Source organism: Oryctolagus cuniculus, chromosome 4 (assembly GCF_051225735.1).
Source record: "Oryctolagus cuniculus isolate XC-2025 breed Fujian yellow rabbit chromosome 4, ASM5122573v1, whole genome shotgun sequence".
Taxonomy (NCBI): Eukaryota; Metazoa; Chordata; class Mammalia; order Lagomorpha; family Leporidae; genus Oryctolagus; species Oryctolagus cuniculus.
Genome location: NC_142870.1, coordinates 140,483,953 through 140,510,816, shown reverse-complemented (window position 1 = coordinate 140,510,816; position 26,864 = coordinate 140,483,953). Strand labels below are relative to the sequence as shown.

General features: G+C 53.4%; 3 long non-coding RNA genes across 13 annotated transcripts in view; 1 reads left to right on the top strand and 2 right to left on the bottom strand.

Moving 5' to 3' along the window:
* The window catches only part of LOC149127135 (uncharacterized), a 563,175-nt gene that overhangs the window by 224,441 nt on the left and 311,870 nt on the right, over window positions 1–26,864 (bottom strand). The gene's annotated exons all lie outside the window — the stretch shown is intronic.
* Window positions 1–26,864, top strand: part of LOC103350404 (zinc finger and BTB domain-containing protein 38) — a 129,543-nt gene that overhangs the window by 35,313 nt on the left and 67,366 nt on the right. Inside the window, exon 1 of one of the 10 annotated variants that reach the window (XR_001794629.4) lies at window positions 1,012–13,154. The exons of 8 other annotated variants lie outside the window; for them this stretch is intronic. This is a non-coding gene — a long non-coding RNA (zinc finger and BTB domain-containing protein 38). Of the gene's footprint in view, window positions 1–1,011; window positions 13,155–21,780; window positions 21,805–26,864 lie in introns of those variants that run through there. One more of the 10 variants, XR_016232755.1, reaches the window with a different exon arrangement.
* LOC149127138 (uncharacterized) lies at window positions 2,961–24,972 on the bottom strand. Its single transcript, XR_016232774.1, has 2 exons — window positions 24,357–24,972; window positions 2,961–16,968 (listed from the first exon to the last, which is right to left on the bottom strand). It is a non-coding gene; the product is annotated as an uncharacterized LOC149127138 (long non-coding RNA).

Sequence of the window (26,864 nt, the reverse complement as noted above, 5' to 3'; positions counted from 1 at the left end):
TTTGGGATCACACTGTGACTTGGCCCTCCAGTGACCTGTTATTAAGGAGACCCAAAGGCAGACGGAGGAGCTGAATAAGGCCTCTGGGGCTGCTGTCTCACTCCCTGTCTGCCGACAACCGCTGGCTGCTGGCTTCTCCAGGCTGAGTGGCCTCGCCGCGACATCCCTTGCACCTGGGTGCGGCCAGGGTGCTCAGCCTGGCAGCCCGCAATGTCGGGGAGCACCAGGCCAAGCACGGAGTTTCCTGCGGGGAAGAGCCGCCCGGAGCCGCAGGCAGGGCAGGGAAGTACCAACATCCCGGCCGGCTCAGCCCCAGCTCGGCGGCGGCGCATACCAGGCGCCAGATGGTGGCAGTAACACCTGCCCTGCCTCCAGCCCTCCTCGCCTGTGTGTGCGGCCCAGGGGGCAGGTGAAGGCCAGGAAGCAGGCCGTCTTTATTTCTGTCTTCCACAATTGCCCTGTGAAGCGAGGGAGAAGCCTTGTGGGGGATTGGAAGGGGAAAAGGGAGACGTTGGCGGAGGGCTTGGCGCCCAGGGCGTCCACCCTGCTGGGGAAGCCCGTGCTTTCGGTTTATAAACAGTAGGGAGGTCTTTGAATGCACTCGCTTTCCACTCCACCAGTGCTTCCAGAGCGCTGGCGAGGCCCTGGGGGAGTCCAACACCATGCAGCTCGCTGCGCCTTTGTAATCGCCATGTTCATCGTGTCCAGGCTCTGAGCAAGGCGGCTCTTGTTCAGCCATGGGCGATGCTCAGCGGGGACAGTGCTGAGATCCCTGCTCCAGAGTGTCAGCGATTGACCGGCGTGCGGGCTTCCAGGTTGGCACGGAGGGAAGCCGTTCTGCAGATCCTAAAGCTTTTAGGAAGGAATTTCTGCCGTCTCTCTTAAATGTTGATTTTTGTTGTTAACCGTTCGTTGTATACAGGGGCCTTTTTATTTGTACACTTAACGCACTGGCAGGGATAAATAAGCAGTTTGGCAGGGGCGCTTTGTTCGACTGCGTGGGCGGCAGGGGGCCTGTGGGTGTTCCAAAGGACAGCAGCTGAAGGCGGCACTTGGGTTTCATTGAGAAGACAGAGAAGACTCCAAGACTGGCTTTAAGCAGCAGGAATCAGACGGCAAGACTGCTCCTCGTCGTAACTTAAGCCCCAAATAAAACCCACGGGACGCTGAAGGCGAACACTGCCCGTGAGCTGGAGGTTGTTCTATCAACGGAGACCTGTCGAGTCTCTGCGACCAGTCTGACGCTGTGCTAGGGAGAACGGAGAATCCACCTGCCCAGGGCCCTTCCTGCTCAGGCCCTGTTACGTGATGGAGGAAATAATTGTGGAAAAATGCAAAAAAGCAGCTTTTGTGGAGGAGGAGGTCCTTTTTACCCCTGGGGGTCAGAGATTCTTTTCTTGAGAAGAAGCATTTAAGCAAGCCCTGGAAGGATGTGGAGTTTCGGCCAGAGATGGGGAGGAGATGTTTGAGATAGGAGCCTGCAGTGGAAGGGAAAGACGGCCCGGGCCGTGTTCAGGGACAAGTGAGAACTGGTCTACGCAGGCGTCCGGTGCGGAATGACGGCGGTGGTCTCGAATGCCAGCTAGGAAACGTGAAGGCATTAACCAACAGTGTTCTTGACGACGTGGACTGTCACGGCTCTGCTTTCGACTCGGGGTCTAGTGAGTAGCTGTGTGGCAGGCGGAAACCAAAGGCTCCAGGAGCGTGGGTAGGGGGCAAAACCAATCCACCTGAGAAGGCCTGGAGGGGCTGGGGACCCACCCCAGGGAGTGGATGCAGAAGGGAGAACTGATGGAACCTGAGGTCTCCGGGGAGGAGGCACAGGGGAGCTGACATGTTCCCAGGTTCCCAGGGCAGTGCAACCCGGAGGGCAGCTGGGGACAGGGTGCGGAGCTGCTCCACTGAGCACTGAGTGGGAGGTGCTGACGCTTCCTGGCACCCAGACAGAGGCGGGCTTTGCACTCCACCAGAAGGTGTAGTCTGGGGGTCCCTGGGATATAAGGAGCAGTCAAAGGTGGGGAAAGAGATGTCCCAGGGAGCGAAAGATTGAGGACGGATTCCTTTGAGAACACAAAGAAGGACCTAGTGGAGCAGAGAGAAATGTGGTGAGAGAAGAGGGACGAGGCCAGAGGAACTGACTGGAAGCCGGGGGAAGAGGGTTTCCCAGCGGAGGGGGCCTGGCTCCCCAGACCCCGGAGCAGGAGACACGGTTGAATCGACAGGTGCTCGATCACACATCTGTCGACATTTTCTTCCGTGAGGCAGTAGGACGTGGAAGATGCACATTAAGTGGCTTCCTTTGCGTGGGTTTCTAGCTTGCGCAAAACAAGTCCCTGTTAAATTTGACCCGGGCAAGGCACAAAACACCCTCCTGATCCCTCAAATTCAGGCTGTCAAAAATGGTTTTTGGTAGTAGTCATGCTGTCTTCCATTGTCCGCAGGAGAAGCAGAGAAAATCCCTTAATAGAATTAGTCCTTTAAAAACTATATTTCTGTTGCTACAAAGAGTTTCCAGAAGTAATTTAACTCCATTGCCTTTTGCCATATGACTGTTGTGTGATTGTGTGTGTTTTCACATGCATATGAGCTTAGTACAATGGAATGAGGAGACTGGGGTCAGAAAAAATCGAGTTTCACAACCTAGCCGGGCTGTTTTCCAGGCTTATGACTTTAGAAAAGTTACTCTAATTTTTTCCATCCATAACTCATATAGAATGATTCTGAAGATTGAGCGATGTGTAGTTTGGTCAGGAACGGACACTTAACACATGTCGGTTCCCTTCCTCTCACAACAGTTATACATAATGTGCATCTACACGCAAAACCTTATCTCTGTGAGTCACTCTAACATGCTAATTTTATCACAGAAAGCACATCCCTTCTGTTATAGCGGATCTCCCCTGTGTTAGTCTAAGTGGCCAGCAATTTAGTAGAGTAAGAATCCACCTGGTTGCTGCTGCTTTTTTTTTTTTTTAAGATTTATTTCTTTATTTGAAAGTCAGAGTTAAACAGAGAGAGTAAGAGACACAGAGAGAGAGAGGTCTTCCATCCTCTGGTTTACTCCCCAAATGGCTGCAACGGCCAGGGCTGGGCCAGGCTGAAGCCAGGAGCTTCTTCAGGGTGTCCCACATGGGTGGCAGGGGCCCAGGCATTTGGGCCACCCTCTGTTGTTTTCCCACGACATTAGCAGGGAGCTGGCTCCAGAGAGGAGCAGCCAGGTCTCCAACCAGCATGGCATCCATATTTATGGGATGCCAGCAGTCACAGGCGGTAGCTTAATCTGCTAAACCAGAATGCCCCCCCCCCCCCCCCCGGCTTCTTAGCAAAATGTGGGAGCCCAGGGCCAGAGGTTCTGATTCAGTGGCATTGGGGTGGGGCTGGAATTTGCATTTTAAACGAGTGCTGGTGAAGAGAGAACACGTGCCTGTTTCTGGGGAGCAGAGCAGGGGATGAACCTGGGATGTGGTACTGGTTTCAGATCCTATTTCTGTTAAAGACCCATCTGTACTCAGACGTGTTATATACGTATCGCTGTTTAAGGATTGTATTGTAGTTGTCATCAGGTAACAAGTGGATTCCAGTGGTATTCTGGCATCCCACCCCTGCTGGCGGCGGTGTAATGGGTGACATGCGGTACTGAGTGACAGATGGCACCCAGACCAGGTTCTTTTCCTGTGCATGCAATGGTGACACCCCACCCCCATGCCCAGAGTTTGCAAAGCCACAGTAACTATTAGCTGTCATCTATTCAGTGGTGCACTGTCACTCCCTTAAAATAGCTTTTTTCACTTATTTATTTGAAAGGCAGAGTTATAGAGGCAGAGAGAGAGGTGTGTTGTATCTGCTGGTTCATGCCCCAAATGGCTGCAACAGCTGGGGCTGGGCCAGGCTGAAGCTGGGAGCCAGGAGTTCCATCCAGGTCTCCCATGTGGGTGTAGGGGCCCAAGCACATGGGCCATCCTCTGCTGCTTTCCCAGGTATATTAGCAGGGAGCCGGTTTGGAAATAGAGCAGCCAGACCTCACATTGGCGCTCATATGGGATGCTGGTGTCTCAGGCAGTGGCTCAACCCGCTATGTCACACTGCCATCCCCACCTTTAAGCTATTCTGACTCATTTATCTATCTGTGTCTCATGGTGAAACATCTCCGCCATTAGGTTAGTTCCTTCATCCTCTGCAGCTTACAATCATACATAATTTTTCAGGCTAGAGTTCATGCTGCCCATTTATCCCAGCCTCATTTCAAAGGAAAAATAATTTATCCCTTTTCTTTCCTCCCAAATCTTAGCTCTGCCCCGACTCCCCACAAAGGATTGAGACATGTGTACGTGTTGGGTGTTTAAGCTGTGTACAGAGGATCTAAAAAACTTGAGTTGTACTTTCTGTTCCCTGTTCACAATTTAAAAATCAGATGACTTTAGGGGAATATAGTTATTAAAACAATATTGGGACTCTGAAATGTCGTCAGCTTCCCGTTGATGGTTTGCTCCTTTGAAAGCAGCCTGCCAATGGCCTGGAGCCTTTCCTAGAAACGAGGTTCCTCTCCGTGCACCCGCAGCCCCTGGGGAAGAAGACAGAACTGACCCTTGCCGGCCGGCCAGCGTCTCAGCCACCTTAGCGGAACCTCCGCCAGCCTCGGCCGGAGGCTCGCCGGGTGGCAGCCCAGGCGTGGAGGTGAGGGGTTTCCTGCCCTGGGCCAGGACTCTAAAGGCCAGCTGCCTCTCTGCACACCCTAGGCTGCCTCCCCAGCCACAGAGAGGGTGTGAAACAGCTGTTGGCTCCTGACTTGAGCTCAGGAACTTAAAGACCATCATTGCTGTTCTTACACCGAAACCTCAGAATGTTTTGTCACGAAGACATGATGGGAAGCCTTGGAATTGTTCAACAAGTATCAACTGAGCCTCAGCTCTGTTTGAGGTACCAAATCAGGACCCCACCCTTCTGGGGACTCCTCTCCCCAACCTTGCTTTTTCTGTTGTCAGTGTGTTGCTGCGAGCTTTTCTTTTAGATTAAAAGCCCCCATGGGTTTGTGCACTGATGACACGAATCAGCTTGTGTCTTGCAGTTGCTGGCCTTGTCCCCGTCCCTGTGCTAGGCTGTGTCCTCTGAGTGGCCAGGCCAGAGCTCTCTGGGGCATTGCTCAGTGTGCTCAGTCAGGGCGCCTCGCTCACCCTCGGAGGCCTCCCCAGGGGCTAAGGGAAGAGCCCAGTGTCCCTGCAGAGATGGGCTGGGGGACGTCAAAAGCCTGGGACCTGGTCCCAGACCCACTGTGTGACCTTAGATTTAGTTTCCCCACCAGTAACCAGAGAAGGTTTGACTCAGTATCGGCTGCATTTCCTTCCTGTTCTAAGGGACTGTCACTTCGTTTCCCTTTGAGCAAAAAGGCAGAGGTGCTGGGGCCAGCAGATGGACAGGGAGGGGGGGCAGGTGCAGGGCCCCAGTTTCACAGCATCACCTGCCATTCAAAGGTAGACTTGCTCCAGTCACACTGGGGTTCTGCCTTTCCTTTCCTGCACACACTATCAGGGAAAGCACATGAATTTATTTTAAAGGTTTTAAAAATTATTTTATTTTCATTGCCATTGTATTTGAAAGATAGGCGGAGCGAGGCAGAGATCTTCCAGCTGCTGGTTCCCTCCCCAGATGCCCACAGTCAAGCCAAAGCCAGAAGCCCTCCACCTGGGTCTCCTACATAGGTGGTAGGGGTCCAAGTACTTGAGCCGTCATCTGCCTCCCAGGTGCATTAGCAGGCAGCTGGATTGGAAGCAGAATAGGGATTCACACCAGGGACTCTGATGGAGGTGTGGATGACTGAAGCATTGTCTCAACTGTGTGCCAAACACCCACTCCCAGTACGTGAATTTAAAAAATGGGAGATTATCCACTTTGGAAAAAAATTAAGATTTTTAAACAGCTTTATTTACTAACAGAGATGAAAAGAGAGAAAGAGAGAGAGGTCTTGCATCCATTGGTTTACTCCCCAAATGGCCACAACGGCCAGGGCTGGCCCAGGCTAGAGCCAGGAGCCAAAACTCCCCTCCAGATGTCCCACATGGTTGGCAGGGGCCCCAGTACTTGGCCCATTTTTGCTGCTGGTATCACAAGCAGTGGCCTAACGCGCTGTTCTGCAGTAGCAGCCCTGAGCTGAAGGTCCTTACGGAAAGATTGGGACTGACTGGGCATCGGTTAGAAGATGCCTGAGTGGGCCAGGGAATAGGGAATTACAGCTTTCAAATGGAATGTTGAGGAAGAATCCACTAGCCCTCCTCACATTGTAGAGACAGAAATGGAGTGCAGAGTTTGGAGGACTCGATGGGGTCACAGGGTTGGTGGCACAGAGGCGCAGACCCCGCTGTCCTCCGTGTAGCCTGTGGATACGGAGCAGTGCCTGAAGAGGGGCTTCCCGCGGATGCACAGGAGGACCCCAGGGCGCAGAACTTCAGGCCGTTGGAAGCACTTGGGCTCTTGCCAGTTAAAGTAGCCAAGAGAATCTCATTTGAATCTGGGAAACGCAGGAGGCCATTCGCCATATTCTAAAGCATTTTCGCCCTTTTAGGTAAATGGAAATTAGCAAACTATAACTTATTTTTATTTGACAGAGATAGTGAGAGAGAGAGACAGAGAGAAAGGTCTTCCTTCTGTTGGTTCACCCCCCAAATGGCCTCTATGGTCCAAGCTACGCCCATCCGAAGCCAGGAGCCGGGTGCTTCCTCCTGGTCTCCCATGCAGGTGCAGGGCCCAAGCACTTGGGCCATCCTCCTCTGCCCTCCTGGGCCACAGCAGAGAGCTGGCCTGGAAGAGGGGCAACCGGGACGAGAACCAGTGCTCATATGGGATGCCAGCACCACAGGCGGAGGATTAACCTAGTGTGCCATGGTGCCGGTCCCAACTGTAACTTAGTTTTGAGAGGAAATGAGACATATACTCCAGGAATATATAAAGAGCAAGACCCAGCCAGCACCCCCTGCCCATCCCCATGTTGCTGGCCACTGCCGTGTGTGTTTGTCCCAGCATATGCATTCCGAAGGCTGTTGTCCTGGAAGTGCATCCGGGATTATTGTGGTAATGGAGTGAAGGCAGGTCTTGTGCAAGGTGAGACAGATTCGAGCTGTCACTTCCTGCGATGTGAGTTGGATAGTGGTCCTAGGCCCTGTTTGATTTGTGGTGTTCTTCCTTTCATATATTAGAACAGCTTATAGCTCTTGATGGAGTTGATGACAGTTAGATACTAAGACCACCCGCTCAGTGAAAACAAAGTTGAACGTATTACCCAGGCCAGGGAGTCCTGCCTTCAGACCCAGGCCTGGCAACCTGCCATGCGCCCTGGTGTGGGCGTGCAGCTTAGAGCAGTGCTGGGCTCCTACGCCTGAGTGAGGACTGTCTTATACAAAAGCTGCTCGGTGTTCTGGTCTGTCCCTGCTGTGTAAAGCTACTTGCTCTGATCTGCCAGTCCCTGCCATGAGCTCAGAGAGCGGGTTTCTCAGGGTCCCCAGGCTGTGTGTGTGATGCGGGACAGTCTCCAGAGTCGTGGGGGCTCCTGAGTGCCTGTTGCCCCGCTGGGCCGTCGGTGGTGTGTCCAGTCCTTCCCTTGGGTTAACGGAAGCTCCACCTTTGCTTTGACGGGAGAGGATGGCAGAGGCACTTGGAGGAAGCGGGAGCACTTGGACTTGGGAAGGCAGCTGGTCAGCACTGACACGAAGCCTGGTAGGCTTCCCTCCGCTAGTGGAGAGCTGTCAGACCCTGAGTGCTGTGCCAACGGGGGCCAAACCAGGCAGAAAAAACCCCGACCTTGACCTTTTACGACATTTTCTGTCGAGGCTAGAGATGCTGGAGTGCCTTTAGCCGTCGCTCGCTGTGATTTGACGTTGTGCACCATAAATTACTCGGGTGACACATTTTTTCCTAAATGGAAATCGTGCTGTTTTGTTGCATGTTTGGTATTCTGCGTGTGTGTGTGTGTGTGTGTGTGTGTGTGTGTATGTTTGACATGTTTGGGAAACCAGTTCATTTCAATGATCTATATTAAGACTTCCTTTCTTATTCATAATGAGCTTCTGATAAGGTGACTTGTGCGTCTGTCTGTTTTAGGAAATAGTGTTCTAGGTGTGCTGTTTGTTTTTCTTTTGTGAAGTTGAAACGGGGGTCTTACCTCCGATCCCAGCCCCTGCCTTACAGGAGCAAACGGCCTCTTTCTCACCCGCCCTGTCGTCCCCTGCTTGGGGAGAATAATGGAAGCGCTGGCGATTAGTCATTGTGAGATCAGCACACACAGACTTGGGAGGACCTGAGCTGTGCTCAGGTTGTCTGTGTCCCTCGACGAATCCCCTTGTGGCAGGTGGGGGCCCCAGGGTGCCCTGCTTGTCATGTGCAGGTTGCTAAAGGCCGGAGGCCATTTTCTGTGAGGCCGAGGCCCGGGCGCAACCCCTCCCACGGTGGAATCTGTGAGCATTTGTTTTCTAAAATGAAAGCACAAGCAGAAACCCGAGCTGCTGCCCGGGACGGCCTGTTCTCTGGATTGTTCTCTAAGATCAGTATATTTAAAGCATCATTTTTCTAAACAGCAGATTGTGGGGCTTGTATCTGCAGGGGCTTGGGGAGTTTACTCTCTTAAAATACAGACAGCTTAAGTGTTGAGGTCACAGCTCCCCACCAACAACCCAGATAAATCCACTGTGAAACAGGTGAGCTGAGGTTTAGACACCTGGCTACCGCCAGTGGCCTCCGTGCTGTTTCAGTTAAGTATCTTTTGGTGTGAAAGTGGCAAAAGCCAACAGGAACTTAGTTCTTTCAACATCCTTCTTCCTCCCATTCCCCAACGATTTTTCCCTGTCGATTCCCTCCGTCTCTGCTGTGGCGCCTTCTCTGTGTAGCATTTCCAAGGTTGGAGCCCCCCCGCCCCCAAGGCCTCTACCGTCACCTCCAGCCTTCCCCAGGGCCTGCTGCACCGCTCCTCCGCCCAGCCCTGCAGCTCCTGAGCCGCAGGAAGAGGCGACTGGCGCCGAGATGTGTGCTGCGCCTGGCGTCCCTCCAGGGACCCCGTGTTGCCAGCAACGGCTTCAAACGGGAAACATGGGAGGAGGAACTGTGGCAAATGGAGAAGGAAATGCGTGTGCAGGCAGAGTGTTGCATGGACTCCAGTCACCGTTGAGGAGCCTGGCGGCCCGATCTCCATGCATTGGTATTCTTGGGAGTGTCCCAGGAGGGCAGGTGGAGGCCGGGCAGAGGGGCAGGAGCCGGGGCAGCCTTCTTCCCCGAGGGGCCATGCAGACAGCCCTGCAGACGGAAGGCGTCCCCCTGCCATCTCTAGAGCAGGGATTGGCTTCCGGGGGTCGGCCACCGCTGTTCCACGGGGCGGTTCTGAAGGCTCCACGAGGGTGGTTGTGACCCTGCTCCATGTGCTTTGTTGTGCTGAGTCCAGGCTCCGTTTCTATGATCAGTATATATATTTTTAAAGATTTATTTTATTTTTTTATTTATTTGAAAGGCATAATTAGAGTGAGACAGACAGAGATCTTCCATCCTCTGGTTCACTCCCCAGATGGCTGCTACAGCCAGGGCTGGGTCAGGCTGAAGTTAAGAGCCAGGAACTCCATTTGGGTCTCCCATGTGGGTGCAGGGGCCCAGGCACTTGCACTGTCTTCCAGTGCTCTCCCTGGCATATTAACAGGGAGCTGCACTGGAAGTAGAACAGCTGGGACTCAAACCATATGGGATGCTGGTGTCACAGGCGGTGGCTTAACCTGCTGTGCCACAATGCTGGCCCCATATGATCTGTACTTTCTTTTAAAAAAAAATTTACTTATTTATTTGAAAAACAGAGAGGCAGAGGCAAAGAGAGAGAGAGAAAGAGAGAGAGAGAGAGAGAGAGAGATCTTCCATCTGCTGGTTCACTCCCCAAACAGCCACAACAGCTGGAGCTGCACCGATCTGAAGCCAGGAGCTTCTTCCAGGTCTCCCACACAAGTGCAGGGGCCCAGGACTTGGGCCATCTTCCACTGCTTTCCCAGGCCATAGCAGAGAGCTGGCTCAGAAGTGAAGCAGCCGGGACTCGAACTAGCACCCATATGGGATGCCGCTACACATAGCGCTGGCCCTGAGGACCTGTATGTTCACAGGTGTTGTATTTGCATGACCCAGCGATGAGCCATGATGTGCACTCAGCACTGAGAGCCAGCAAGGAGCCACCGATGAAGGCCGGCAGGTTGCTCAGCAGTTGCTTCCTGCCTGGTTACAACAGCTGCCTGTGATGACGAGGAGGAGAGCTGGTGCCCCCAGTGGTGGATCTAGTATCACCAAGTGTTGATTAGCAGTCGAGTCACCCCTTGCTGAAGCTTAAAGAGACCCCACCACTAAAGTATAGGGTGGAGCGAAGGCAGACAGTTGCTATCTGCCGTTCTGCCTCCCAGGACACAGGTATTGCGAAGCTTGCGCCATGGGAATGGGCAAAGTGCAGGGTTCCTGAAGACACAGGAAGTCACCCCCGTGTATCCCATGCCGACGCTTCCCCACCTGTCCTTTCTTGAGAGGCGCACTGGGGGAGTTTTGAGAGCCTGAATACTGACATCTCATCATTTAAGTCTCAGGAGGACAATGCCTCCGTGAAAGAGGCTGAAGTTTGCTAGGCAGAACAAAATCTGTAAGTGATTTATGCTTATGTAAATTTGGGTACAGAGGTAGCAAGGTGCTAAGGACCTGAACCGCGGGCCGGGTGTAGGACGATAGGAAACGGTTAGACTGCGATACGCCGGAGGGCACGGAACTTTGCAGAACACTGTGGGAACCTATAGAAACCACACCACAGATGCAGCATGCCCAGGGGCGGCTACTTGCACCTTCTGACCCAGGCCACCAGGCTGGAGCACCTCCCTGGCCACCCGTCCAGTCTTCTGTAGAGCCCTGGACTTGAAGCTCCCCAAGGCCCAACCCAGGGGAAAGTAACGGCCACTGAGCCGCCTCTGTGGCACAGCAAATCAGCCCTCAGTCCTCGCACCTGCAAAGTCAGTAGTGTGCAGCAGGGTCAGCCGTGGAACACAGCGTGTAGGTCCAGGGACGTCGTGAGGGCATCAGGCATAGTGGCAGCCCTCATGGAGTGGCCCAGGCATGCGGTAACCCATCCCAGGCTGAAGCAGGAAGAGCCAGTAGAGGAAGGCCTGCCTCATCTGAGCATGTCACTCTGACAGCAGCCCGATGGGACCACGCCCACAGGGGCTCACGTGGGTGGCATCAGGCAGCAGAGGTCAGCCAGCAAGTCCTAAGCCCCTGGCCCCTGGGATTGGCCTCTCTGTCCCATGGATGTTTTCCAAAATACCGAGCAGCTAGCAACTTCCCATCGAGCCCCAGACTGAGAGGAGGTGAAGACTGTCCCCCGCTCTCCCCTGACACCTACTGACCTTCTGCTCACCCTGGAATTCACGACGCCTTCCCCTTTTTCTAAACAACTTTAACCACTCCCGCCTCCCTCCTGGTGCTGAGTCATCATTTCTGTGAAGCCCTTTGCACGGGGCCTGGTGTGGAGACGGTGCTCAGTAAGTGCTGGCTTTGGTCATCATCGGCTCCTTGCTGTCCCCGTTCCAGCTGTGATCATTCGCCCAGAGGGGCCGGAACTTGGTCTCCTTCACCTGGGTTTGAACCCCAGCTGTGTCGTCAGGAGTACCGCAGCTGTCTCCATCCTGGCCTCCGTGAACAGGGACCATAAATGCAAGATCCTTTTCTCCAATCCGTCCTCTTCCCTTCCCCCCCCACCCCCGCCCCGTTTCGATTGTAAGAGTTAGGCTTTTCCCGAAGCTCTGGACATGAATGAAGAGGCATTCCTGCTGTTGCCAAGCGAGGTTCTAGGGTTTATGTTGTGCGGGGTGGAACCACACTGGTGATTTCTGCAGGGTGGGATCATTCCAGGATGACTTAACCAAGGGAAAGCCGTCAGACACCGCTGCAGCGGAGCAGGGGCCTGGCAGCGTGGATGTCACCTGGCAGCCTGTTGGCAGGTGCAGAGCCTCGGCCTCACCTCAGACCCCCCTCCTCCCCGTGCCAGCAAATGCACCTAGAAAGATCCCCAGCTGAGTGGTGCACGTTCATGTTTGGAGAGCCCTGTTCTGGACACAGTAACAAAACACCGACTCGTCCCTGGCCTGGGCTGTACCAGACTGTGACCTTGCTAGCCATTAGATGCTGGGGCACGGGTTTAGAGGGTGCAGGCTGCAGGTTGTGACTTAAACGCCACAGTAGAAATGTGTGATAGGGCGACTTTGACCATGGTAACACTCTGTTTAGAAGACTGCTGTGGCCTCCTGGCTGTGCCCTTTTTTTAAAAATGATTTTATTTATTTATTTGACAGGTAGAGTTATAGACAGTGAGAAGGAGTGAGACAGAGAGAGAGAGAGATCTTCCATCTGCTGGTTCATTCCCCAAATGGCTGCAATGGCCGGAACTGAGTCAGTCCGAAGCCAGGAGACAAGAGCATCCTCAGGGTCTCCCACGTGGGTGCAGGGGCCCAAGCGCTTGGCCCATCTTCTGCTGCTTTCCCAGGCCATAGCAGAGAGCTGGATGAGAAGTGGAGCTGCCAGGACTAGAACCGGCGCCCCTATGGAATGCCGACGCCTCAGGAGGAGGATTAACCTACTGTGCCACAGTGCCGGCCCCTGTGCCTTTGACCTTAACATGGCACCTTGTTCCCTTCCACTCGCTCCAACCCCCCCACCCCACCCCATGACCTTCGGGTCTTGGAAACCCTGTTGCCAAGAAGGGAAATTCCTGTGCTCAGGGACAGACCGCCCTTGTGTGCCAGGGAACTGACGCAGGACTCTAAGGGTGGAACGGGCCTCCGCGTGGGGGCGAGGAGTGACGCACTCTCGGGGAGGATTTGTGGGGTCCCGGTGGGCTGTGGGAGAGGAGTCGTCGCCTCCCTTCCCCGCTGTCAGTGACCGAGAGCGCAGCCTGCTCCTTAGGAAGTGTTCCCTGCTGCCGCGGCGACTGTTGTCCGGGCTGGAAGCTACAGAATGGCGAGGAGCCAAGGACCACGGTGTCGTAGGAAGTTCTAGCCTCACGTAAAACCTAGGTCAGAAAACGCATTCAACTAAAGCCCTTTCAGCCCTTAAAGCTCTTGCCTACGTTTTGAAAGCGGCGTGGCCTGGCTTGTCAGTAACTGCCCACTGCGGTGAGTCTTTGGTTTCCCTTTTGTGTAGCACTTCCCGGTGGCCTTAGGCCCTGGACACTTAGGGGCCTGGGGTCCCTGGGGTAGGACAGGACTTAGGGGGGCAGCTGTGTTATCTTGGGAGTCCCTGAAATCAATCTCTCCCACTCTGTCCTCGCTCCCTCTCCCTCTCCATCCGTACTCCTCTCCCTTCCTATTCCCCTCTCCCTTCCTCTCCTCTCTCCTGCTGTGGTCTGGAAACTTGGCATGCAGTTCTAAGTCTCAGCTGTGCACGGGTTAACGCCACGGTTTCTACAGTGGGTCGGATGACACCTCCCCTCCCCCACAAGGTAAATCCCCATCCCAGAACCTGTGGTCATAGCCTTCTTTGGGAAAAGGTCTTTTCAGATATAACTAAGAGTCTTGAGATAAGATCAACCAGGAGTGCCAGGCAGGCCCTAAGTCAGCAGCATGTTAATGGTCTGTAGGCCGATCAGGAAAAACTGGTTTTATTGTTAAGAAGCAAATAGCTAATGAGGAGCGGATTTTTATTTAGTGCTTAGGATGCCAGTGACCACACCTGCCTCCCGTGCCGGGGTACCAGGGTACCATCCCTGGCTCTGGCCCGATGACTCCAGCTCCTTGATGGAAGGCAGGGATGACGGCTCAAGTAACCAGATGCCCGCCACCCACGGCAGAGACCTGGATTGAATTTCTGTCTTCTGGTTGCAGACTCAGTTGTTGGGGGCATTTGGAAAGTGAGCCAGCACATTGCAGCTCTGTCATCTGTCTGTCCGTCTGCCTCTCAAATAAATCATATTTAAAAAAACACACAAACAGCTAATGCTAGCTGGTTTTCTGAGAGACAAGTACGTTTGACTCTGAATTTTGACATGCAGCAGCATACCCATTCAGCACACCAACCACAAGATGAGATGATGGCTTGTGTTGCTAACGCTTGGAAAGCCACAGATAGAATCTTCTTTGGAAGTATGGTGGGAGTTAGTCTGAACCCAAAGTCACAGTATTAGGGGCACAAGGCCAGCCTTGCCTTATACACGCTCCGGGTTGGCTGGGATTTCGGCTTTGTTTTTCTGAGCTTCGGTGTCTCATCTTTGAAATGGAACTGTCACCTCCCAGGCCGCAGGGACGACATGTGGCGGACAGCAGGTGGAACGCGTGCAGGGTATTTGTAGATGGCTGAGCTGAGCTGAGCAGAACTTGGATCTCGCCTTTGTTGTGTGTCTGGGCGGCAGGGGGAAGGCGCTGTTCTGCTGGGTAAGCGGATCCTGAAACGGTGCAGGCCCAGTTCCCCGGCGGGGCGGGGTGCGAGGAAGCTGGGATGGGAGCCCACGCCGAACAAATGGGTGAGCTGCTCGGAGGAAGGAGGGCGCAGGGAAGACTGGCCAGAAGACTGGGTCCTGCTGTGCGTCCTGCAGCAGTGGCCGGTGGGGGAAGGTAGCCGGTTAGGGTTTGGCACCAGGTCACCTGGGACCCAGCGCCAGCCAGAGACCGCAGGTCCGCTGCAGGGAGCTGATGTCTCTAGTCTTTGCTCCCGGGTGACTCCCACCAGTCCCGTTCCCAGCAGTGCTGGAGCTTCCTGGATCTGAATTCAGGAGTGTACTCACCCTGCAGCCTCAGTGTGTTGATTTTGTTGTTGCTGTTGTTTTGAAAAAAAAAAAAATTTATTTATTTGAAAAGCGGAGTTATTGGGGGGGGCATGATGACAGCGAGAGAGATCGATCTTCCATTGTGCTGGTTCACTCCCCCAAATGACTACAATGACCAGGGCTGGGCCAGGCCAAAGCCAAGAGCCTGAAGCTTCTTCTAGGTCTCCCACATGGCTGCAGGGGCCCGAGCACTTGGGTCATCTGCCACTGCTTTCCCAGGTGCATTCGCAGGGAGCTTGATTGGAAGTGGAACAGCCAGGACTCAAATCAGCACCCATTTGGGATGCCGGCACTGCAGGCAGTGGCTTAACTCACTGTGCCACAGCACCGGCCCCAGTGTCTGGATTCTAAACATAGCAGTGCCTTGACCAGGGCGGAGCCAGGTCAAGTCCTGAGAATGTGTGTGCAGTCTCCTCTAAAGGTGGAACTGAGCCTTTGTCTGTCTTACTCCGTAGAGAGGCCGAGATTTCCCAAGTTGTCACCCTTGTAACTGCGCTGGCCTTGAAATGTGATTCGTGTGGGTCAGAAGGTGCCCCGTTCTGCTGCTTTCTGGAAGGAGGCATAGAGCGCAGCCAGGCGTCACTATCCAAGACTGGCTCAGTGCTCTGGAGCAGAGACCAGCCTCCTACACTTAAGGGGGCCCAGTAGACGTATTTGAAAATAGAATTGCTACTCTACAATTCTGCAGTATTTCAGTAGGCAGGGATAGGATGGACCAAACTGAAACAATGGAATTCAGCCAGACAGATCATTACATTTTTGAGTTTCAGCTAAAAAGTTCTGCCCCAGCAGATTGGATGCCCAGGAGAGGGAAAGAAAGCAAGGGAAAAGGAGAAAACTGTGCCCCCTAAAACAGAGTCTGTGTGTTATACATACAGCCAAGCACCAGATGTGTGCACCTGCTGAGTATGAGTGTACTCTCGTGGAAGCCTCCCGACGCCCTGTGCTGTGTGTCATGTTCACCCCATTTTAGAGAATGGAAGACTTGAGGCTTAGGCCGAACACTTTCCGAGGTCACAGCTTGAGGAGAGAGGAAGATGGAGGCTTGTGGAAGCACAAGTCTGGAGACGTGTTCTGGGCACACCGCGACATGTCTGCTTCTCTGTAGAAAGCTCTTTCCCAGGGAACAGCTGAGGGGGTGTAGAGAGAGGAGGCAAGGGACAAGCAGGGTGAACCTGAGGGGCCGCTGGTGCCAGAAGCAGCCTCCGGGCTGAGGACTTCTCCGTGGAGGAGAACCCTATGACCCCTGATGCCAATAATCTCTGAAGTTGGTTTTTTCACATTAAGAAGGGGGTTAGATCAGGTTGCTGTTAGTTTCCTAAAACACCCCCAGCTCTGTTCCTGGTGCGGCTGTGCTGATTCGTCTCCCCATTTTGAGAAAGGTGTAGGGGCTGGGTGTCCAGGTCCTCGGGGTCTGAGGGCATTTCTCTGTGCGGGTGCAGTGCCATCTTGGGGACAGGCGCTGTGGCCTGGGAGAGGCTGTGGCCAAGAGTCAGGACCTGAAGACACAGCTAGGGAAGCGCTCTGCCTGGGAAGCGCTCCGCCCGAGGCAGTTTTGAAGCCCTTCAGCCGGCTCTCAGGGCTGGACCCGCCTTGGGGAATTTCCTTTTGTAACTCCAGCCATGTTAGTGAGCCTGGCTCACCTGGAGGAGCAGAATGGGTAGGCTGCACCACGTGGAAAGAGCTAGAAGGTCCCAGGAGCCGAGTGCAGCACCAGGGAGTACTGTTTGCTGCACCTGTGCAGAGCCCTCCTGGGGAGCCTCCTCCGCTGCGCCCAGCACCTGCCTCCAGGTCCCCGTCTCCTCTCCTTCTTGCTGGTACCGATTGCTACCCAGATCATGACGCACGTTTTTTGTGTGTACAAGGCCCCTCGCCATCCAGGGAAGGATGAGAGGAGATCAGCTGTGAAGGAAACAGAGCACTCCATGGGAAAACAGCCCGGCTTGCCAGCCCGGTCCACCAGCAGCCTGCTGGGGCTGGCTACCTTCGCGCTTCCGTGTGTGCAGAAACCGGGCGATGATCCCATTTTGGGTCGGGGCGGTCTGAGGATGGTCCCGCTCAGCTGCTTTACCTGGGCAAGAAGGGCGCTGTGTGGCTTCTGGAAGCTTCCCTATGGTTGTTCAGACCCCAGCCTTTCGCTGGGTATTCTTCCATTGGGGCATCCAGGGCTGCAGAAAACAGAAGAGGTTTTGTATTTGTTAGCACACAGTTGCTGACTGTATGTATCATGTCCTGATGCACATATCTGTCCTTTGGAGGTTTTTTTTGTTTTTGTTTTTGTTTTTGTTTTTTTTTTTTGACAGGCAGAGTTAGAGAGAGAAAGGTCTTCCTTCCGTTGGTTCACCCCCAAATGGCCGCCACAGCTGGCGCACTGTGCCAGGAGCCAGGTGCTTCTCCTGGTCTCCCATGTGGGTGCAAGGACTTGGGCCATCCTCCACTGTCTTCCCAGGCAACAGCAGAGAGCTGGACAGGAAGAGGAGCAACCAGGACAGAATCCAGCGCCCCAACAGGGACTAGAACCTGGGGTGCCAGCACCGTAGGCAGAGGATTAGCCTAGTGAGCCACAGGAAATGTTCTTCTAATTACATTACTTTACCAAAAATATTAGCATATTCTCCCAAGGCCTGAATATAGGAACTCTTATTACCGATAGCCCCTCAAGTTGCTATGCATTTGGTTTGGGGTGTGTATGTATTTTAACCTTTATCTGAGAGACAGAGAGATCTTCCATGCACTGGTTCACTGCCTGAATGCCTGCAACAGCTGGGGCTGAGACAGGCCAAAGCCAGGAGCTTGAGCCGCAACCTGTGTCTTCCATGTGGGTGACAAGGACCCAAGTGCTTGAGTCACCTCCCAGGGCACGAGCAGGAAGCTGGAATTGGAAGTGGAACCAGCACGCTAACCCAGGCACATGTCATATGGGATGTGCGTGTCCCAAGTAGCCTCTGAGCCGCTGTGCCAGACACCCCCCCCTGCGTATTTGTCTCTGCACTTCCCTTGCGTGAGGATTTTCAGCTGGCCTCCCTTCTTTGGGGCCAGCCTGCCCTGGGTGCCCTGGAGCTCCAGACCAAAGCCGGTCTTGACTGGACTCACTGGGAGCTCTGAAAGGCTGATGCTGTCCAGGCCACACCACTGTCAACTTCAGCCTCAGGGAAATCCTCACTCCCAGACTGACCCCTGCTCCCAAGACACAGTCACCTGCCAAGGGTTAGATTGGGTTCTTCTTCATCTTTTTTTTTTTTAAAGATTTATTTATTTTATTGGAAAGACAGAAAGCACCGGTCCCTCCATTGGCTTCTTATATCATCCCAGGGGCTGCAGAAAAGAGTTGGAGGCATTATTTTATTTTCTGGAATTTTCATGGAAATTGAGGATAAAATGAGCAATGAGCAAGAAAATGAGATCCCGTACTTAACATTATCTTATTTAATCCTCATAAGAACCAGGTTGCACTGTTATGTTCACTTTTAGATTAAAAAAAAAGGGGGGCGGGTGGGGCTGGTGAGGTGCAGCAGGTTAAGCCACTGCCTGCAACGCCAGCATCCCATCCGCCCGGTGCAGTTTAAGTCCCAGCTGCTCCACATCTGATCCAGGCCTCTGCTATTGAGCCTGGGAAATCATTGGAGGATGGCCCAAGTGCTTGGGCCCCTGCACCCACATGGGACACCCAGATGGAGTTTCCTGACTCCTGGCTTCCACCTGGCCCAGCCCTGGCCATTGAGATCATTTGGGGAGTGAGACCTGCAAATGGAAGATCTCTCTCTGCCTGCCACCCCCTGTAATTCTGCCTTTCAAAGAAATAAATCAATCTTAAAAAAAAAAAAAAAAAAAAAAAAACCAAGAAAATTGACAAACAAGTCTCGAGAGGTTAACTGCCACGTTCACCCAGCTGTTGAGCTAGCAGGACTGGAATCTGAGGCCCAGGGCAGATGAGCAGAGGGCCTGCTTCTCTCCTGAGGATAAAGGTGAATAACTCTAGGGAGAGAAGTGGTGGCCTGGCGGGACTGGGAGCGGGAAGTCTGGAATTGCTGCATTTGCGGACTGTGTTTCCCAGTGCCCAGCAATTCTCATCAGGGACGTCAGGCTTGAATCAAAATCTGCAGTAAAGCACATACACGTGTTATGCTCCAAACTGAACCCCAATTTTTAATATGTGGTATGTGTATATATATATTATCTTATTTATATAAGTATTTATATAATGAATTTATATTTTTATATGTATGTATGTGTTTATATATACATATACACACACATATATGTATGATTGAACAAAGCACAAACTAATCCATTAAACTGAGACATCAACTAAAAAAAACATCCAAACATCAAAATATTCTCTAAAATGAGTCACATGGAGCCAGTGTTATGGCAGAGTAGGTTAGGCTGTTGCCTATGACACCAGCATCTCATGTGGGTGCCCATTCGAGTCCTGGCTGCTCCACTTCCTACCCAGCTCCCTGCTAATGCGTCTGGGAAAGAAGCAGAAGATGGCCCAAGTGTTTGGGCCCCTGCGACCTCCATGGGAGACCCTGATGGATTTTTCAGGCTTCTAGCCATTTAGGGAGTGAACCAGTAGTTGGAAGATCTCTCTCTCTCTCTCTCTCTCTCTCTCTCTCTCTCTCTCTCTCTCTCTCTGTGTGTGTGTGTGTGTGTGTCTGTAACTCTGCCTTTCAAATACTTTTTTTGTGTGTAGAATAAGAGATAGGAGATCTCACGGCTCTGCCTTCCAGAAACCTTCTTGAAGAGAAGGGAGGAGAGGTGCTCTGTGAGAGCCCATGAGCTATGGCAGGCAGGGCTGATGAGGCTGGATAGAGGAGAAGAATGGCCTTGTCCCACGCAGGCTCGGAACCCACCATCTACGAGTCATACCCCAGCCTGGCCTGTGTGCCTTCGCTTTTTTTTTTTTTTTTTTTTTTTTGGACAGGCAGAGTGGACAGTGAGAGACAGAAAGAAAGGTCTTCCTTTTGCCGTTGGTTCACCCTCCAATGGCCACCGCGGCCGGTGCGCTGTGGCTGGTGCACCGCGCTGATCCAAAGCCGGGAGCCAGGTGCTTCTCCCAAGCACTTGGGCTATCCTCCACTGCACTCCCGGGCCACAGCAGAGAGCTGTCCTGGAAGAGGGGCAACCGGGACAGAATCCGGTGTGCCGGTGCTACAAGGCGGAGGATTAGCCTAGTGAGCCGCGGCGCCAGCCCAGAATGCCTAATTAATAGTCCACTTGAAAGATTTTTATTTAAATAGTTAATACCATTTTCCATGTGCTTCAAAGGAATGTTAACAGTACAACTGAAGAAAGAAAAGGAGCTGGGTTACATGATCCTCGTAACTAAAGGCCTGTGTGCACATGCGTATATGTGTGCATGCATGTGTGTGCCCTTGTGTGTATGTGTGCACATGCGTGCATATGTACGTGCCTCTGTGTGCACAAGTATGTGTGTGTGTGCACAATCATGCTCATGCTCACGCACTGTGGCTAAGGCTCCATGTAACTGCTCTGCATTGGGGAAGTGATGACCAAGCACCATGGGGGGGCCCCTCTGGGCACACAGGAAGTAGGACATTTGTCCCTCCCACTGAGGAATTTCGCTCCCTAATTTTGAGCATGCATTTGTGATCAAGGATAATTAATTGGTAAAAGTAAAACTAACAATGGCTACTGTTTATGAAGCTTGGTTCTTGTGCCCAACACTATGTCAAGCCCATCATAGGGGTCATCATTTAATGCTCATTGAAGTCCCAGCAGATTGTATGATTAACCCCATTTTGTGGGTGAGTAAAAAGGGGGTGCCAAGAGCACTACAAAGCCAGGTGCACCTGACCTCAGGGTTCAGGCTGCAAACGTCTGTTCCAGGCTGGACCTGGCCTGCCTTCGGTAGAGCCCTTCCCTGAGAATGGGCTAAGGCAGCACCCGGGACCTCAGCTCTCCTGGATCAGAAACCTGGCCCTCCCCACATTCTCCTTCGATGTCGCCTTAGGTTACACCCAGTGAAAGGTGGGTGGTAGGCATTCTTGAAACGAAAGTGGATGAAAATAAAAATAAAAATAAAAATGATTAATATTTATCATTGCCATCCTAAGGGGTTTTCAAAAAGATCTTGGAAGTGTGTATTATTTAAAAAAAAACTATATGTGGACAGCAAAAAAATTTTGCACCAAAGTAAACTTATCTTTTAATTCCATTTTCTATGAACTTTTTGAGGTACCCTGGTATTCTTTGAAATTTCCATTTTTTTAAGACAATGAATTAAGAGCAGAATTTTATGGCAAACACTGAATTTCCCTTCAGTGTTCACCCCAGGGCCGTCTGGTGTTAGATGTGGGATCTGTGCCCATTAGCGAGAGGTGGCCCCACTCCAGTGCAGAGGCATTTCATTAAATGCAACCAATAATGACCTGGAAGTGCTGAGTTCTGTATGTCTTGGTGCTGCTGCACCTGACTAGATAGTGGTTTCAGAACCCCACTGCCTGGGTTCGAGTCCCAGCTCTGCCATCACTAGATGGCATCACTAAATGATCTTGGCCAAGCCCCAAGGCCTCTCTCAGCCTGTTTTCTGGTGGGCACATTAAGATTGCTGCAGGCTTCAATGGGACCATGTGCGACGATGTGCATGTCGTGTGGCCCGCAGTGCTGGGAACACACAGGCGTGCTTAGGAGTTGGAGCATAGCACTGGGCTGCCGTGGTTGACTGAATTTCCTTCTGCCAAAAGAATAAATTGCAGAGGGGGCGTTGCTGGGTTTGTGAGCGATGTGGCTGTCACTCTAAAGTGACCCTCGGAGAGGCTGCCCAGGAGGGCTGCTGCAGCCACAGGAGATGTTCCCCCAGCTCCTCGAGGTGCAGCGCGAAGCCCGGTGGGCCAGCCCACCTGTGCCCCGTCTCCACGGTTCTCAGCAGGAGGCGCACAGCAGGATGCTGGGAGGGCGCCTGCCTAGACACCACCTGCCAGGACGTGGATTGCGTTTGGGTGACGTCATCTCTTCAGGGTCCTTCTGGAGGTTGTGGGGTGAGTCCGAGCGCACCCTGGGGCTGCGCTCCCTCCTGACAAGCACGGATTACCGTACCTGCTCCTGCCGGAGGACGGCGGGCGGGTGCACGCTGGCTGAGCGGCTGCAGAGCAGGGCTTGGGACGCGTGCGCAGCCACAGCCCAGGCCCCTGAGGCTGGGCAGAGGCCCAGCGCCGTCTGCACATTAGCTTCTCGGGAGCTCAGCGAGGCAGAGGCCGTGGGAAGGACCTGGAAGTGATTCCTGCGAGCGGGGAGCCGTGGGAGTGCAGGGAGGGGGGCTACCACGTGGAAGCCAAGTCCTCCCAGACCCGCGGCACCTGGGCCCCACACCACACCCACGCCTCCTCGCCCGCTTCGCAGCCGCGGTGTTTCTTTAAGTCAGTTTAAAATTGTGTTGCCAGTTCCGCGTCCCTGGGCTCTGAGTGAAACCTGTGGGCAGGGCTTGAGGGATTGCCGTTCTCCTCGTGTTGAGAGCCTTGGGAGGGTGCCGCCATCTCAGCTGGTGTGGCACAGCTCAGCGGCAGGCCAGCAGTGCCGATCTGTTTTCTGTGTGTAGCTGTCTCCCACCCCCACACATGTCAGAACAGCCCTCCTGACGCTTGTATGCCCAACTGATGTCGTTCCCCCATCGGCACAGTTGGGCAAATAATGGAGCCGCTCGCGCTGAACCTCACGCTGTGGTCAGGTGTGGTGGCTCCAGCAAGCTTTGTGCCTTGCACTCACTCTGGTCGTAAGCAGAGGTCCCGTGCTAGGGAGAAGGTGCTCGACCATCTCAGCCCTCAGAGTGCTCCCTCTGCAGTAAAGTCACATCCCACGCTGGTCACATCTTGTTTTAGTACTGTCAGAGTGTGGGGAGCAACTCGGATTAGACTGTTCTCGAATTAAGACTTATTCTATGCATCTGCTCTCCCACAATATGGCGCTGGGAGAGGAGGAAACAGCTTCTACGCAGCTGCCTCCAGTTCAACCAATAAACTGTAGGACCTGCTCCTGATTGGAGGAGAGCAGCGTACTCGGCGTGTGGGTAGCAGAGTTGGGATTGGTGGAAGAGGACTATAAAGGAGGAGAGAGACCACATGCACCAGGAACATCTAAGGGGAACATCTGAGGGAACACCTGTGCAGCCCCCGAGAGAGCCGGCCGGCGGTGTGCCGCTCCCCCGCAGAAGTGGGGAAAGTGGCTAGGGGGAACCACCCTTCCACGGAGGTGGAAGGGACGGTAGCCAACCCGGGAAGAACCAGCAGCAAACCCGGGGAGGGCCAAGCAGACGAAAGAACAGTGCAGGGTTTAGTGTCGTTCCTCCATGAAGAGGGGGAGCTACATAATGGTGGCGTGACTCGGATATGAAGCCTAGGCAGGGTCTAGTGTCATTCCTCCACGAAGAGGGGGAGCGACATCAGAGTAAGGACAATGAAAGAAAAGCATGCCAAGAATGGATAGTAGATCTACCTGCTTGGGACCGGGAGGCTTGACGGCTGAAGATCAGGGTAGACTCTTTCCTGCACTGGAGAGCATTCTGGGCCACAGAGGCAGCATGTGCAAAGGCCCCAAGGTGAAGGGAATCTTGGGGACATAGAAGGGTCAGGAAGAAGGCCAGTGGACATTCGAGTTGCAGGAAATGAGGTCAAATCACCCGAGACCTCATAAGCCATAGTAAGATAGTAAGGCCACCGTGCTTGGATTTCGGACTGTGATGAGCCCCGCTGACCATGGTTCCACTCCGTGTTGGCCTTAAGAGTCTCCCCTGTGTTGTGGCTCCCCTGTGTTGTGGCGCAGGCTTACACCAGAAATTGGCTCTGTCCCGGAAATTCTCCCACTGAGGCATCACACACTCCGGTCGGTCTTGTGCTGCACCCTGACCAGCCCCAGCCCCAGCATGAGCCTGTCTGGCCCCGAGAGCACATCAGCCTTTGCTGAGAGGACGTCCACCCCTCGCAGTGGGGGAAGGAGGCCCAGAGAACTCGCCTCCCTGCTGAAGAGCGGCCCTGGGGGTGGCGCTGTGGCGGAGGGCTCAGCTACCACCTTCAACACTGGCATCCTGCATCAGAGTGCCAGTTCACATCCCTGCTACTGTACTTCCAATCCAGCTCCCTGCTAATGTACCTCAAAGGCAGTGAAAGATGGACCAAGTACTTGAGCCCCTGCCTCCTATGTGGGAGACGAGGATGGAGTTCCTGGTTTCTGGCGTCAGCCTAACCCAGCCCTGGCCATTGCGACCATTTGGGGGAGTAAACCAGCAGGTGGAACTTCTCCAGCCTCCTCCTTCTCCATTTCCATCTCTGTTGCTCTGCCTTTCGAGTAAATAAATAAACCAGGGGGAAAAAAAGAAAAAGCAAATCCTGGCTGTGCGAATGTTTTCCGTCAGGTAGCACCTGGAAAATGGCCAGGTGTACAGCTACAAAAGATCCCAGGTCCAAGGCTGGTGGTCCAGCAGTGCCCAGATTGTCCCAGGGGTCTGCTCGCCTTAATTCCCATCCTCAGCTGCCCCTCTGACATGTTCCTCAGCATCTCTTGGTGACTTCTGCCCCTCCATCCCACCCCACAGCCCTACCTCTAGAGTCCCGGCCTGGGTCCCTTCCGGCCAGGAGCTTCTTGAGGGGTGACTTTGTGTAACAGGCCCATGTTGCAGTTGATTTCTCAGCAATGTTGCAGTGGATTAGTTTCTGAGAGGAGGAGCGTGGTGGGGGCAAGAGGTGCAGAGTCACCACACAGACCCTGGGAGTTGGGTGAAAGCAGGCTTGAGGCGAGCAGCCCGCAGACTCGTTTATTGCAGTTGGTGCAACATCTTATATAGCCACGACCAGCCAATCTGGTCAAGGGGCGGTCTATGCCCCAACCAGTCACAGCCTGTTGCCAAGCAGTTTCCAAAGCCATCCAATCACAGCCTGTTGCCAGGAAGGCTCCGTTGCCAGGTGGGTTTCAAAGCCATTCCTGAGTAACTGACGCTCGCTTGCCAGCGGCCACCTTGGCATGGCCTTCTCATTCCACCACAGGCCCACAGCTGGGACTCAATGTGGGTGTCACATGCGGGGCATAGGGTGAGTGCCCTGACTCCCAGCCCTCCACGGGAAGTGGCAGGCTTTGCCATCAGCAGGTCACTTCTGGGTTCAGTTCTCACAGCGTCACGTGGGCATCACAATATAGCAGCTTCCTTGTACTGAGCGTTGACTGTGAATCCACTTAGTTCTGTGAGCGTGTCTCCGTATTTGTGTTTTATGTGCCTGCCTCACTGTTTTGTTTTTGTTTTTTTTGGGGGGGGGATGGGAGGAGCAGAAGGGAGGATTTCAGTGAGATAAGATGCAGAGTGCCTCACAACCTGAAATGTATCAGACAAAAGTGACTTTATTCAGAATGGTTTGGGAGGCTCAGACAGCTGAGAATGGTAACGGGCAGTATTTATGGTGAGTGGTTCATGTATTGCTGATTTGCAAACATATCTAATTATAGTATAGGTTGTTCATTTGAAACATTTTATTTATTTGAGAAGCACAGAGAGATGGTTGCCTACCAAAGGGTCCCATCCTGATTGACTTACCATATACCTGCTCCCGACGGCCAGGTCTGGGTAAGGCCAAAGCCAGAAGCCAAAAACTCAGTCTAGATCTCCCATGTGGGTGGCAGGGACCCTAGCACATGGGCCATCACCTGCTGCCTCCCACGGTGTGCTGTAGCAGGAAGCTGGAATTGGAGGCAGGGCCCAGGCTTCGAACACAAGTACTCCATGTGGGATACAGGTGTGCCAGGTGGCATCTTAATTGCTGGGCCAGACACCTGTCCCAGGTGGTTCATTTTGAAAACGAGTACATTTTGAGGATGTGCTGTGTGCTGGATACTGTTCTAGGTGCTCAAGATACATCCATGGGAAAAAATAAATCCAAGATTGCTACTCTTGTAGGGCTTCACTTCTGGCGAGTAGATGGACAGTAAATCCTGAGTATGTCCGTTGTATAGTGTATTGGAATGTCTTGAGTGCTGAGGGAAAGCCATCAACAGAGCCGCAGATCACTTTTTCCGTCTGAGCCTGGCTTGTGTTTTCTATGCACAGTCTCTTCACTCACTCACTGGATACATGTTTGCTGCCGGCTGCAGCCTGGAGGTGCAGCAGTGAAGGGGGGTGGGCAGAGTGGATGGTAAACCAGCAGGCAGGTGCATGTGATAACTGCAGGTTGAAGTGAGCGGTCTGAAGGAAATGGACCAGGCCACGTGGGCAGCCCTGGCACCAGTGTGTCTCAAGGTCCTGGGACTGGAAGAGACTTGGAGGGAGCATGAGGGGAGCCGAGCAGGCAAGGCTGGGGTGCGGGGTGGGCCGTGGACAGGGCAGGCCTGCCGTGAGGAGTTGGGATGTCATCCTAAAGCAGGGAAGGCCTCTGCGGGGTTTTAGCACAGCTTGCCTGGATCTCGTTTGTGTTTTGAAAAGACCACCCCATAACCCGCGTGAGGGGTGGCAGTTCTCTCCCTGGCCGCCAGCAGGGCAGGCCCCCGACCAGTCTCGAGCTGGTGCAGCGGACACTCCTGTGTGCCCGTGGTGCTTTTCCTGGGCCATCCTCTCGCTTGCTCCTCGATGCACGGTTTCAGGTTCCTTCCGGAGGAACTGGTGTACACTGTGATTCACTGTCTGGTGTTGCTGTGGATTCGTTCTGAGAGAAGTGCGGTGAGGGCAAGAGGCGCGGAGTCACCACTCAGATACCAGGAGTCGGGTGAAAGTGGGCCAGAAGCGAGCAGCCCACAGACTCATTCATTTCAGTTGGTGCAGCAGCCAATCCAGTAAGGGGCGGTTTATGCCCTAACCAATCACTGCCTGTTGCCAGGCAGGCTCCCTTGCCAGGTGGGTTCTGAAGCCATTTCCTGAGTAACTGACGCTCACTTGCCAGCACCATCTTGGCATGGCCTTCTCATTCCACCACATTTACCCCTTTTCATTTATTTTTGAGCAACAGGAGGCATGATCCTTGGCTATACCATTGTTGACTCTGTTTCCATGTGGTCTCTGTACATGTCTATGCCTGTTTTAGCTTGTCCCCCAGGGGATCTTATCCATGGTTGACTAACCAGCCCTCAA